Source organism: Ornithorhynchus anatinus, chromosome 18, assembly GCF_004115215.2.
Source record: "Ornithorhynchus anatinus isolate Pmale09 chromosome 18, mOrnAna1.pri.v4, whole genome shotgun sequence".
Taxonomy (NCBI): Eukaryota; Metazoa; Chordata; class Mammalia; order Monotremata; family Ornithorhynchidae; genus Ornithorhynchus; species Ornithorhynchus anatinus.
In genome coordinates, this window is record NC_041745.1 from 39,948,038 (window position 1) to 39,962,493 (window position 14,456).

Sequence of the window (14,456 nt, forward strand, 5' to 3'; positions counted from 1 at the left end):
TGACTCTGCTCCTTTGTCAGCAGTTGCTGCTAGGAAGCTGACAGGGACAAAACTAACTATTTTACATAGTGATGATTTTATGCTGATAATTTGGTCCAGCGCTCCATATGGGGATTTGTTTGCAATTTTGTGCCAACTTAGACATACTAAGAAGTTCATATTAAATCACAACTAAGCAGTGACAGGATTATAACTTTAAACACATTCTCAGCTGAAGCAATGTGGCCTAGTGGAACAAGCCCGGGCCTGGGGGTCAGAGGACCTGAGTTCTAATCCTGAATTCCACTTTCCGGCTGTGTGACCTTGGGCAAGTCACTTCATTTCTCTGTGCCTCAGTTACATCATCTATAAAAGAGGATTAAGGCTGTGAGTCCCTATGTGGGACAGGGACTGTGTCCGACCCGATTAGCTTGTATCTACCCCAGCGCTTAGAACAGTGCCTGGCACGTAGAAAGAGCTTAACAAATACCACCATTATTATTATTATTACCCCTGATCCCTACCACAAAAATAACTGTAGGGTGGTCATGCTACGGAACCAGGCTCTCTTTCCCAGGGCTGGTCTGCCCCCCTTGTTCGGTTTTCCTGATGGCTCCAGATAGACAGTGAGTCCTATTTACTGAGCGCTTGTTGTGAACAGAGCACTGTACTGAACACTTGGGAGAGTACATTATAACAATGAACAGGCACATACCCTGCCCACAATGAGCTTACAGTCTAGAGGGGACTTACAGTCTACTCAGAACCCAATCCTCCTATCATAATAGGTGCTCGATGAATGCCATTGATGGATTAATCCTTTCAGCTGTGCTGAATTGAAAATAGATTTAGAGCGAGAAATGAGTGGGAAAGGCAGGTTCAAGAAACTTTTAAGCGTGGCTCCTCGAGGGTTGGTGAGGCTGGTTGTTGGGCCAGTATGCACTTGAAAAAAGTCCCTTGCCTGCACTCGATTTTTCTCCTGGTCATTTTCTTTCCTACCCCAATGCCTTTTTTAATGAATTGCCATTTTAAAAATACTTGTCCTGTACATTCAACCGAGAGTGTTTACTGAGAGCCTACTGTGAGCAGAGCACTGTACTAAACAGTTGGGACAGTACAGTTTAGTTGGCATGATCCCTCCCTTTCAGGAACTTACCATCCAGCAAGGGAGAATAACTGAAATGAATTCTACATTGCTACTGAAAGGCTCGCTAATCAACATTCCCCAGAAACCTTTCTGTTCCTTTCTACTTTGCCCTTGGTGACAAAAGCAGTACCTAGTGTATTTGAATGATAACATTAGTAATAATAATAAAAATAATAACTGTGGTATTTGTTAAGCACTCACTATGTGCCCAGCACTGTACTAAGCGCTGGGGAAGATACAAGGTTGGACATAGTCCATGTCTCACATAGAGCGCACGATCTTAATCACATACACCTTGTATATGTGCTCTCCCAAGCACTTAGTACAGCCTTCTGTACATAGTAAGTGCTCAGTAAATACAACTGAATGTGGGAAGAGCTGTAGTTTAGGACCCTGAGAAGCACCATGACCTAGTGGATAGAACGTGGGCCAAGGAGAGGGAGAGATGAGGGGAGAGGGGAAGAGAGATGAGGGGAGAAGGGGAAGAAAGAAATCGGGGAGAGAAAGGGCAGTAGTAGAAGGTAGAGGAAAGATAAGGGAGAGGGAGGCAGAGAAGGGGAAAGAGGGATGGGGAGAATTGCTGGATGAGGGTAGGGATTATTTTTTTTTTATTTTTATTATTATTACCAATAATAACAATGTATTTGTGAAACGCTTACTATGTGGCAAGCACCATTCCAAGCGCTGGGATATATACAAGGTAATCAGGTTGTCCCAGGGGCTCACAGTCTTAATCCCTATTTTCCAGATGAGGTAACTGAGCCCCAGAAAAGGGAGTCACGTCACTCATTCATTCATTCATTCAATAGTATTTATTGAGCGCTTACTATGTGCAGAGCACTGTACTAAGCGCTTGGGATGAACAAGTCGGCAACAGATAGAGATGGTCCCTGCCGTTGGACGGGCTTACAGTCTAATCGGGGGAGACGGACAGACAAGAACAATGGCACTAAACAGCGTCAAAGGGAAGAACATCTCGTAAAAACAATGGCAACTAAATAGAATCGAGGCGATGTACGATTCATTAACAAAATAAATAGGGTAATGAAAATATATACAGTTGAGCGGACGAGTACGGTGCTGTGGGGATGGGAAGGGAGAGGTGGAGGAGCAGAGGGAAAAGGGGAAAATGAGGCTTTAGCTGCGGAGAGGTAAAGGGGGGATGGCAGAGGGAGTAGAGGGGGACGAGGAGCTCAGTCTGGGAAGGCCTCTTGGAGGAGGTGATTTTTAAGTAGGGTTTTGAAGAGGGAAAGAGAATCGGTTTGGCGGAGGTGAGGAGGGAGGGCGTTCCGGGACCGCGGGAGGACGTGACCCGGGGGTCGACGGCGGGATAGGCGAGACCGAGGGACGGTGAGGAGGTGGGCGGCGGAGGAGCTGAGCGTGCGGGGTGGGCGGTAGAAAGAGAGAAGGGAGGAGAAGTAGGAAGGGGCAAGGTGATGGAGAGCCTCGAAGCCTAGAGTGAGGAGTTTTTGTTTGGAGCGGAGGTCGATAGGCAACCGCTGGAGTTGTTTAAGAAGGGGAGTGACATGCCCAGATCGTTTCTGCGGGAAGATGAGCCGGGCAGCGGAGTGAAGAATAGACCGGAGCGGGGCGAGAGAGGAGGAAGGGAGGTCAGAGAGAAGGCTGACACAGTAGTCTAGCCGGGATATAACGAGAGCCCGTAACAGTAAGGTAGCCATTTGGGTGGAGAGGAGAGGGCGGATCTTGGCGATATTGTAGAGGTGAAACCGGCAGGTCTTGGTAACGGATAGGATGTGTGGGGTGAACGAGAGGGACGAGTCAAGGACGACACCGAGATTGCGGGCCTGCGGGACGGGAAGGATGGTCGTGCCCATCCACGGTGATAGAGAAATCTGGGAGAGGACCGGGTTTGGGAGGGAAGATGAGGAGCTCGGTCTTGCTCATGTTGAGTTTTAGGTGGCGGGCCGACATCCAGGTGGAGACGTCCCGGAGGCGGGAGGAGATGCGAGCCCGAAGGGAGGGGGAGAGGACAGGGGCGGAGATGTAGATCTGCGTGTCATCTGCGTAGAGATGGTAGTCAAAGCCGTGAGAGCGGATGAGTTCACCGAGGGAGTGAGTGTAAATGGAGAACAGAAGAGGGCCAAGAACTGACCCTTGAGGAACTCCAACAGTTAAAGGATGGGAGGAGGAGGAGGCTCCAGCGTAGGAGACCGAGAATGATCGGCCAGAGAGGTAAGAGGAGAACCAGGAGAGGACAGAGTCCGTGAAGCCAAGGTGAACACTCCCCAAGGTCACACGGCAGGCAAGTGAAGGAGCCGGAATTCAAACCCACGTCCTCTGACTCCCAAATCATTTATTCTCCCTAGCACTCAGTCCAGTGTTTTGCACACAGCAAGTGCTCAAAAAATACCTTCGCTCAACTGATACGTGGGCCAAGGAGTCAGAAGGATCTGGGTTCTAATCTCTGCTCTGCCACTTTTCCACTGCATGAGACCTTGGAGAAGTCATTTCACTTCTCTGTACCTCAATAACCTCATCTAGACTGTGAGCCTGTTGTTGGGCAGCGTTTGTCTCTGTTGCCGAATTGTACATTCCAAGCGCTTAGTACAGTGTTCTGCACATAGTTAGCACTCAATAAATACGATCGAATGAATGAATGCAAAATGGGTATTAAGACCGTGAGCCCCATGTAGGACAGGGACTGTGTCCGATCCTATTTGCTTGTACTCACTCCTGCACTTAGTTCAATGCCTGGCACATAGAAGCGTTTAGCAAATACCATCATTATTATCGCTATTATTGTTACAACTTGACCCAGATAGACAAAAAGACATGTAAATGAGTTCTAATACCCAGCGGGAGGGAGAAAGCGCAAGGATCATGACACAGCAGAGCAGATTATTAAACTTCAGCTTTAATTAAAGAGTTCGGGACATTTCTACGGGCCAAGGAGAAAATTGATTCCTTGCCATCCTATTTCTAGGATGTGAGAAAGAAAGCATATCTTTTCTCCAAGCTCTTACTAACGGTTTGCATCTGGGCTGTGGTCAAGCCTTCTGACTGGTGGAAATGGTCTTATCCAAATTTATACTCTTTTATGGCCTTCTAGGAGTTATAATTTCAAAAAGGAAAAGTCACATTTTAAAATATAGTAAATGGTTTCTGGGTGCTGTGTCTTCTGGTTTTTTTGTTTTTGCTTTTTTTTGTTAAGCACTTATTATGTTCCAGGAACTGTTCTAAGCACTGGGGTAGTCAGGTTGGTCACAGTCCCTGTCCCGCGTTCGGGCTCACAGTCTTAATCTCCATTTTACAGATGAGGTAACTGAGGCACAGAGAAGTGAAGTGACTTGTCCAAGGTCACACAGCAGACAAGTGGCCGAGCAGGGACTTGAACCCAAGTCCTCTGACTCCCAGGCCCATGCTCTGTCCACTAAACCCCGCTGCTTCTGTTTCAGTAAGAATCGAATTCCTGTTCCTAGCAGCTTGGGGCTGGCAGCAGATATTATACTTTCCAGCTTTCCCAACCCCAGGAGGACCCAAACAGCTTGAAAAAACCGTCTGGACAAAGTGGATTGGCTGGGACCGAAAAGACATGTTTTTCCTTGTTCTTTTTTTGTTTCACACTTTGATTTCTCCCAAGTGTTTTCACATTAATTATCTCATTTTTCATCTTCACTCCATCCCTGTGAGGTAGGGAGAGAGTGGGTATTATTACCTCCATTTTCCAGATGAGGAAACGGATGCCCAGAGAGGTTAAGTGATTTGCCCAAGGTCACACAGCAGGACGATGGTAGACTAGAACCTAGAATTCTGGACTCCCAGTTCTGAGCTTTTTCCATTAGTCAGCTAGTCAGTCAATCGTATTTATTGAGCACTTGACAGAGTACCGTATAACAATAAGCAGACACATTCCCTGCCCACAACAAGCTTACGGTCTAGGGGGGGAGATGGACATTAATAGAAGTAAATAAATTACAGATATGGACATAAGTGCTAAGAGACTGGGAGGGGGGAGATGAATTAAGGCCACACTCGTGGTCAAGCACATGAGTCCATTCCAAGGGAATGAGAGAGGAACTTTTGGGGTTCGGCCCTCCTCCCCTTAGGCCTTGGGCAAGCACATGGGTATTGAGGGTACTGAGCTGAGAGCCTTTGCTCCTCAGGAGTCATTTTTCCCAAGGCCGTTCCTCAACCCGCATTCAGAAACAGCCCCACCGCAGCTGTCGGCCCGGCTTGAAAATAGCCGCCCAACGGGGTGGCATGTTCCAAAAACGTGACGTGCCTCTTTGGGAAGGGAGGCTGGCGAGGGGGGGTGGGGGCGGTCGTTCCATAGGTGGATTATCCATAGACCAGCCAAGGCCCCGAAGCCCCGCCGCATTGAGATTCTGGAAATAGCACCTGTGACTCGCCGGCCAAGGGGATCCGGAAGGATTCCAGGAAGGAACGGAATGAGGCAAGCCGTTCCACTGAAGCCCAAATGTCCTACTGAGACACTGAGGCAGCTTTAGAATTCCTTTCTCTGAAAGCGCAAAAGCTACTGAGGACACCGCTTTCTTTATCTTTTCCACTATGTTTTGACCCCCTTCCGCCTTTCCTATGAAAAATATAACCGTCTTTTCTAAGAGCTGACCATGTACTGAAGCATTGTGCTAATCGGATTTGACAGAAGCCCCATCTGATGAGGGGACTCACGTTCTGAGGGTGGGAGAACAGGTGTCATCCCCATCTTTTTGTCTTATGCCGTCGAGTCATCTCCAAACCACAGTGATACGACGGACACATCTCTCCCAGAACACCCCACTCTCCGTCTGCAATCGTTCCGGTAGTGGATCCAGAGAGTTTTCTTGGTAAAAATCCAGAAGTGGTTTACCATTGCCCCCTTCCATGTGGTAAACTTGAGTCTCCTCCCTCAACTCTCTCCCTTGCCGCTGCTGCCCAGCACAGGTGAGCTTTCCACTCGCTAGCCTGCTCAAGTTGGTAATGAAATGGGTAGGACTCTGCTCGACTCTCCCTCCAGTCACCAAAACTGGTAGAGTATTGGAAACTCTCCAGGAGCAACCCTGAGAGGGGTCATCCCCATCTTAGAGTTGAGGAAACTGAGGCCCCCAGAGGTAAGTGCTTGCCTAAAAGATCACCCAGATGGCAGTGGCCGGGCTGAGACTAAACCATAAGTCTTCTGTTTGCTTTCATATTAGTCATATTAGTTCCCTGAAGTATTCAATTATATTTATTGAGCATTTACTGTGTGCAGAACACTGTTCTTGTGCCCTGGAGTTTTGTATGATGACTTCACAGTGATACAAGGGTAGAACTGAGATGAATTTCTGATCAGGACATTCCAAAATGGAGGAATCTTGTTGAGGTCAACGGGAAGAAGGAATGTGGTCGGTGCCAGTGTGAATTTTGCCAACCACATCGGGGCCTTAGCCAACACCAGCATGTGGCAGAGTAGGAGTGAGACCCACTTTCGGCCTTCCGCCGGGCTAATGCTTTCAGCCTTTTGCAGAAACTCTCCTTCTGGAGTCTCAAAGGTATCACCTGTCATTGCCCCTCTCTGTCACATATCAATCGAGCGGAGGTATTTTTTGAGTACTTGCTGTGTGCAAAACACTGGACTGAGTGCTAGGGATAATAAATGATTTGGGAGTCAGAGGACGTGGGTTCTAATCCTGGCTCTGCCACTTGCCTGCTGTGTGATCTTGGGCAAATCATTTCACTTTTCTGGGGCTCAGTTACCTCATTTGGAAAATAGGGATTAAGACTGTGAGCCCCTGGGACAACCTGATTACCTTGTATATAACCCAGCACTTGGAACAGTGCTTGCCACATAGCGTTTAACAAATACATTATTATTATTGATAATAATAATAATAATGAATAAAATAATCCCTGCCCCCATCCAGCAATTCTCCTCATCCCTCTTCCCCCTTCTCTGCTTCCCTCTCCCTTATCTTTCCTCTAACTTCTACTACTGCCCTTTCTCTCCCTCATTTCTTTCTTCCCCTTCTCCCCTCATCTCTCTCTTCCCCTCTCCTCTCTCTCTTTTCCCCTTCTCCCTTCATTTCTCCTTCTCTTCCCCTTCTCCCCTAGTGTCTCTCTCTCACCCTTTCCCCCTCATCTCTCTTCCCCTTCTCCCCTTATCTCTCTTCTCTCTCTTTCTCTTCCCCTTCTTCCACGTCTCTCTGTCCCTGCTGCCTTTATCTTTCTCTTTCTTTCTCTCTTCCCCCAGCAGCCAAACAGAGGAATCCCCATCAGGGCTGAGGGTGCAGAGCAATGGCAACCAGCGCACATAAGAAAGGAAACTCCCTCGTGGCTGCCACCTCCGAGTGCCCTAGAAATTATGCCCGCAGGGCAGCTTCTTGCTGTGCTCTTGGCAGAGGCAGAAACACCAGGAATGGTGGCAGGAAAAGCAGCTGCAATGGTGAACAGTGGCTTCCCCTCTTACCTACACCCCTACGTTTCCCCACATCTTGCTGGCCGAGATGGACCATAGTAGTTTGGTATTTATGAAGTCTCTGGGCCCAGCCCAGTCCTGTCATTCTCCAAAGCAAGTTCCTTTACACCGTCGGATGGTGGAGAGCCATGGCAAGCAGGGAGAAGTTACTCAGGAGCTCACTTTCTCTTCGTTCTCTTGCCCCACTTCACTGGAATTTGGAATCCCCAAGGGCACAACCTAGGGAAAGAGCCTGGGCCTGGGAGTCAAAGGGACTGAATTTTACTTCCCAACTCGGCCACTCGCCTGCTGTGTAACCCTAGCCATGTCACTTAACTTCTCTGGACCTCAGTTTCTTCATCTAAAAATGGGGATTCAATACCCGTTCTTAAACCGTGAGCCCTCTGTGGGTAGGGACCCTGTTCGATCTGATTATAGTATCTAACCTTGGGTTTAGTACAGTGCTTGGGACATAGTACATGCTTAGCAAATATCAATTATTATTATTATTACTCTGATGATTATATATCAAGACGGTTGGATTCTAGATGAAGCTCTGTCAGCAGCTCGCCGGCGATCTCGGGGGAATAACTTCCCGGTGCCTCGGCTTCGTCATCCATTAAACTGAGCTGGTAATACCTGTCCCTTGGGAAGCGGTGAGGGTGAATTAGGTCACGGCTATAAAATATCCAGAGGTCTTTAGAAGAAGGGTTTTGCGAGTCTACGAATGGTACTGTATCATTATTGTTTATTACAAGAAGAGGGCAAACCACTGATTAGACTCACTCGAGTGGATGTAATATCTGATGGTGGCAGAGGGCACCTGGCACGAGAACCTTCTTTTCTCGTCGCCTTTTGCGCAGAAGGCAATGGAGGCAGGCCGCGTTATGCCCAAGGTCACAGGAAATGGGTATGACAAGTGGCACTTTGCCGGACCTGGTGGGATGTGAGTAGCTGAAGGAGGTTGGTCCCTGGGAGACGGACTGAAACTCTTGCATCTCAGAATGGCTACGGGGGCCCCTCTGGTCATCCCGGGGGCTCACGATGGACTACAGTGGGCTCCAATCTGTAGTAACCCCTTCCTAAAAAGTCACCTCCCCTAGAAGACATTCCCTGATTAATCCCTCTTCCTTCCCCGTCAATGCATCCCATGTATTTCTCTTTTGTTTTAATATTTATCCATTTGTCCCTATGCTTTACCTTACTTAGCTAAGGTAACTTTGCCATTTAGGGCAACTACCAACCCATGAGATTGTAAGCTCCTCGAGGGCATAGATGACATCTTTTCCCCTCTTGATTACTTCCTTTATTGCTGGAGAGTAGAGTGGTACTGTACCCATTTAGGAATACTTTCAGTAGCCACCCTATTGGAAATTTTCAGCTCCTCATTCTAATAATCTTATTATTATCATTACTGTGTTTGCTAAGCACTTACTATGTGTTAAGCACTGTTCTAAGTGCTGGGGTAGATAGAAGCTAATCAGGTTGGATACCGTCCCTGTTCCACACGGGGCTCAGTCTTAATTCCCATTTTACAGATGAAGTAGCTGAGGCACAGAGAAGTGAAGTGACTTGTCCAAGGTCACACAGCAGACAAGTGGCAGAGCAGGGTTTAGAACCCACGATCTTCGGACTCCTAGGTCTACTAGGCACGGTGCCCTTTTCTAGGTACTTGAGAAGTCCAGAATAACACAGTGACATGCTCCCTATCTAAAAGGACCTTACATTCTAACAAGGAAGATAAAAATAAGAGTTCTTCTTGATATTCAACAAAAGTCTTGTCTGTTTTCATAAGTTCCTGGCCTCTTATTTGGTCCTCCTTGGACATGGAGAACAGTTGGTCAACATCCAGTGCTTAGAACAGTGCTTGGCACATAATAAGCACTTAATAAATACCATAATCATTATTATCTTCCCCGTGAAACCTCTTCATATTCTTGGAGACAATTCATAGACTGTGAACCCCTCTAGGGACAGGATCCATGACTGATTCCCAGCACTTAATAGAGTGCTCAATACACGGTAGGTGTTTAGTAAATATTATTTCTACTACTTTTACTATCACAGTTGGACATTTTGGCCAGAGCGTCTGTTTTCTCCATGTGTTTTGTCTAGAATGAGGTGAGGGAATTAGGGAGAGGTGATTGGTGATTGGCGCTCCTATCTTGGCCATTAGTACACTGCCTGGAGCATAGTAAGTGCTTAATAAATATTATTATTTTCTTGGGAGAAGAGTCAAGTGAGAAATGGGATTTTGGATCAAGAAGGCACTGAGGAAATTTGTTACAGGGGAATGGAAGAACAGGTTGGGATATTTGTAATAGAAATCAATCACTTGTATTTTTTGAGCACTTTATGCAGAGTACTGTACTAAGCGCTTGGGAGAGTACAATATAGCAATGTAACAATTGGTAGAAATATACCCTGTCCAAGAAAGTAAGGTTATTTTGAGCTTAATAATAATGATGGCATTTGTTAAGAGCTTACTATGTGCCAAGCACTGCTCTAAGAGCTGGGATAAGTACAAGGTCATCAGGTTGTCCCACGTGGGGCTCACAGGCTTCATCCCCATTTTACAAATGAGGGAACTGAGGCCCAGAGAACTGAAGTGACTTGCCCGAAGACACACAGCTGATAAGTGGCAGAAGTGGGATTAGAACCCATGACCTCTGACTCCCAAACCCATGCTCTTTCCACTAAGCCACACATCAGCAGTCATTATGGCTTACCTAATATGTGTAGAACACTGTTCTGCTGTTTTATTAAGTACTTACTATGTGCCAAACACCAGGATAAGCACTGGAGTATATACAAAGTAGGCAGAACTAGAATTAATAATAATAATAATGTTGGTATTTGTTAAGCGCTTACTATGTGCAGAGCACTGTTCTAAGCACTGGGGGAGATACATGGTCATCAGGTTGTCCCACGTGAGGCTCACAGTTAATGCCCATTTTACAGATGAGAGGCACAGAGAAGTTAAGTGACTCGCCCTCAGTCACACAGCTGACTGAGGGAGCCGGGAGTCGAACTCATGACCTCTGACTCCGAAGCCCAGGCTCTTTCCACTGAGCCACGCTGCTTCCCATAAGAATATGAGTCTCCAGACTTACAGACTCACGTTCTTTCCATTAACCCACACTTCAGAAGGAGAATCAGATGCAGAATGGCCCAGTGGAAACAGCACCGGCCTGGGAGTCAGAGGACCTGACTTCCAATACCAGCTCCTCCACTTGTCGGCTGGGTGACCTGGGATGAGTCACTTAACATCTCTGTGCCTCAGTTCCCTCATCTGTAATATGGGGATTCAGACTTATAGGGCATAGCCTGTATCCAATCTGATTAATTTGAATGTAGTATCTACTATTTGTATCTAAAGTGCCAGGCACATAGTAAGCACTGAACAAATACCATTTTAAAAAAAGAGGAATTTTTAATCTAACGGAGGTGCTTGTGAGCACTGGTGTTTCCCACATCCACTGTACTTTCCCAAGGCTTAGAACAGTGCTCTGCACCCTGTAAATCACATTGACTGATTGAATGATAATGGTATATACTGAGCACCTATTGGGTGCTAAGCATGGTACTGTGTGAAGCAGCGTGGATCAGTGGAAGGAGCCCCGGCTTGGGCGGCAGAGGTCGTGGGTTCTAATCCCGGCTCTGCCATCTGTCAGCTGTGTGACCTTGGGCAAGTCACTTCACTTCTCTGGGCCTCAGTGACCTCATCTGCAAAAATGGGGATTAAAAAATGTGAGCCGCACGTGGGACAATCTGATTATCCTGTATCTCCCCCAGCGCTTAGAACAGTGCTCTGCACATAGCAAGCGCTTAACAAATACCATAATTATTACTTGGGAAAATACAACAGAAGCAAGCTCCTCTTGCTGACCCACAAGCAACACGAATACTGCCAGCTCCCGATGCTTTTGGCCCTGAGGTGTATGGCTTTCCTCGGACTCAGCCGAGATGGCCTTTCTCCATTTTCTCGAGGCCAAATCCCCATGGTTGGCTTGGCACACGGTCTGCACCTCTCCGGGGATGAACAATCACCAAACTCTAAGCCACTGTGCGGTGAACCGTGTGGGAAGTATGGATGCTCTCCGGTAATAATAATGATAATCATTCCAGTATTACGCACTTACTGGGCTAAGTGCTAGGATACTTAGAGATAATTAGGTCATTGTCCCACATGGGATTCACGGTCTATTTTACAGATGAGGGAGCGGAGGCTCAGAGAGATTAAGTAACTTGCCAGAGATAGGAAAGGGCACGGACTTAGGAGTCAGGAGGACCTGGATTCTGATCCCGACTCTACCCCTCATCTGCTGTGTCACCTTGGGCAAGTCACTTCACCTCTCTGGGCCCCGGTTACCTCATCTGTAAAATGGGAATTAAAACTGAGTCCCATGTGAAACATGGATGGTGTCCAACCTGATTACCTTATATCTACCCCAGTGCTTTGTACAGTGCCGGGACAGAGTAAGTATTTAATAAGTACCATTAAATTTTTTTAAAAAAGAGGTCCATTGCAGAACTGGGACTAGAGCCTCAGCTTCCTGACTCCCAGGCCAGTGACCTACCCACTAGACTGGGGCTGGGCTCTCTTTCTCTGGGCTAATCCATCCCCAAGTAAGGGCTTTGATTTTCTGAAATCTCATGAAGAGTGGGCATTGGAGCTTTCAGCCACCGCACTTTGCTCCTCCAATGCTAACTTTCTCACCGTACCTCAATCTCGCCTATCTCCCCGCCGACCCCTAGCCCACATCTTGGGATGCCCTCCCTCCTCAAATCCAACAGACAGTGACTCTCCCCCCATTTCAAAGCCTTACTGAGGGCACATCTCCTCCAAGAGGCCTTCCCAGATTAAGCCCTTCTTTTCCACTTCTCCCAATCCCTTCAGCATCTCCCTGACTTGCTCCCTTTGCTCTTCCCCCCTCCCATCTCCACGGCACTTATGTACGTATCTGTAATTTATTGTTTTATATTAATGCCTGTCTCCCCCTCTCTAGACTGTAAGCTCATTGTGGGCAGGGAATGTGCCTTTTTATTGTGGTACTGTACTCAACCAATCGCTTAGTACAGTGCTCTGCACAAAATAAGTGCTCAATAAACACGATTCGCTGAATAATGAATGAAAAAAGGCAGTGCCTTAAATTTGTACTTGCTTCTGTTGTACTTTCCCAAGTATATAGGAGCATACTTAGCACCCACTGAGTGCTCAATAAATACCATTATCAATCAGTCAATGCAATTTACAGGCTGCAGAGCACTGTTCTAAGCCTTGGGAGAGTACCGTGGATTTGGCAGTGTCAAATTTTGAACTACCTGGGGAAACATGAGGAACCATTTCAATTTGAATGCAATGGGGGCAAGAGGGAGGGGCTAGGAGTAGCAAGCAGGACATTGTACTCTTCCAACTGCTTAGTACAGTGCCTTTCACACAGTAAGCGCTCAATAAATGCGATTGAATGAATGCTCAGACTTTGCGAAGCTAGTGGGTAAGAAAGATCTCTTTGGAGACCTTTTCGGTCTCACAAGAAAGCTCTTCTCTGTCTGGTTTGGAAGCTCCCGGGCCTTGTAAGAGACCCGGGTTGGATGAAGTCGTAAGTCCAGCCCGAACAGTAGAAAGGCCAGAGATCTGGTGTCCTACTGGTCAGTCCAGTTTTCAAAGGCCTGTCCCCTGTCCGGTACTGATACAGCACCGGACACTCAGGTCCAGTTTTTCGTCATCTCTGGCCCCCTGCCCCCGGCCACGATTCCTGCCACGGAGTTTTGAGGCTCAGATGTGGTGTCCGAGCTCACACAGATCTGCGAAGGGACAACTGAGCTCTAGATTTGGGCTGAATCGAGCCGACTTCCACAAAATGGCTGACTGGTGATATCATCTCTGGTGTGGAGATCTGTGATACCCCCCACATGCATCACCAGGCACCCTACTGTGGGGGCAAAAATACAGGTTTCTCCCTCACAGCTGGAAACCTGTGAAGTTCTCCTCCCGTTGCACGAAGCATTATCCCATCCCCCTTAGCCAAGAGCCAGACTGACAGATATTAATTCTCCCTCTGTCCCCTTCCTCTACCCTCCTAAATCAATCAGTAATATTTACTGAGTGCTTACTATGTGCAGAGCACTGTACTAAGCATTTGGGAGAGTACAATACAGCAGAATTAGTGGACATGTTCCCTGCCCATAATTGTTCCTTTTCCTTCACCCCGACCCTCATGTTCTTCCTCTTCTCTTCCTCCCGCAAGTTTTCTGGTGGGTACAGCAATAGATTTAAAAAACGAATCAACCTGGCCCTTGCGAAACAAGCTGTTGGTTTCAGTTACCAGGACGGAGGCGGTGATGGTGATCCGCCAGTTTTGAAATAACTAAACTTGAGTCGGGTCAATCCCCTCCCTCACATCCTCTCCTCGGGCGAGCTGAAGGCAACGGAGAGATATCGGACCTGTTCCGGCTTCTTCTCCAATTGGACTCAGAGATTCCACCCTGTCCAGAAAGGCAATCAGTTACTGTACATGGGGAGTAGGGCTTACCCACCCCACTCTCAACCTCACGGCATTTATGTACTTATCTATAAATTATGCATTATAAATTATATTGATTTCAGTCTCCCCCTTTAGACTGTAAGCTCGTTGTGAGCAGGGAATGGGACTGCCAACTCCGTTGTATTCCCCTAAGCCCTTACTACAGTGCTCTGCACTCGCTAAGTGCTCAATAAATACCACCGATTGAGTGGCTGATTGATAGGCTTCTGGGTTAGAACAAGAGGAAGGGCAAGCAGGAAAATTACCAGAGATTTATGGTTAGAAAGGCCCCTGCTTCGTCCATCTGGGCATTATATAAATATAACATGCTACACTTGGTACATGCAGCATCAATCAACCCATCAGTGGTATTTATTGAGCACTTTCTGTGTCCTGAGCTTGGTACTAA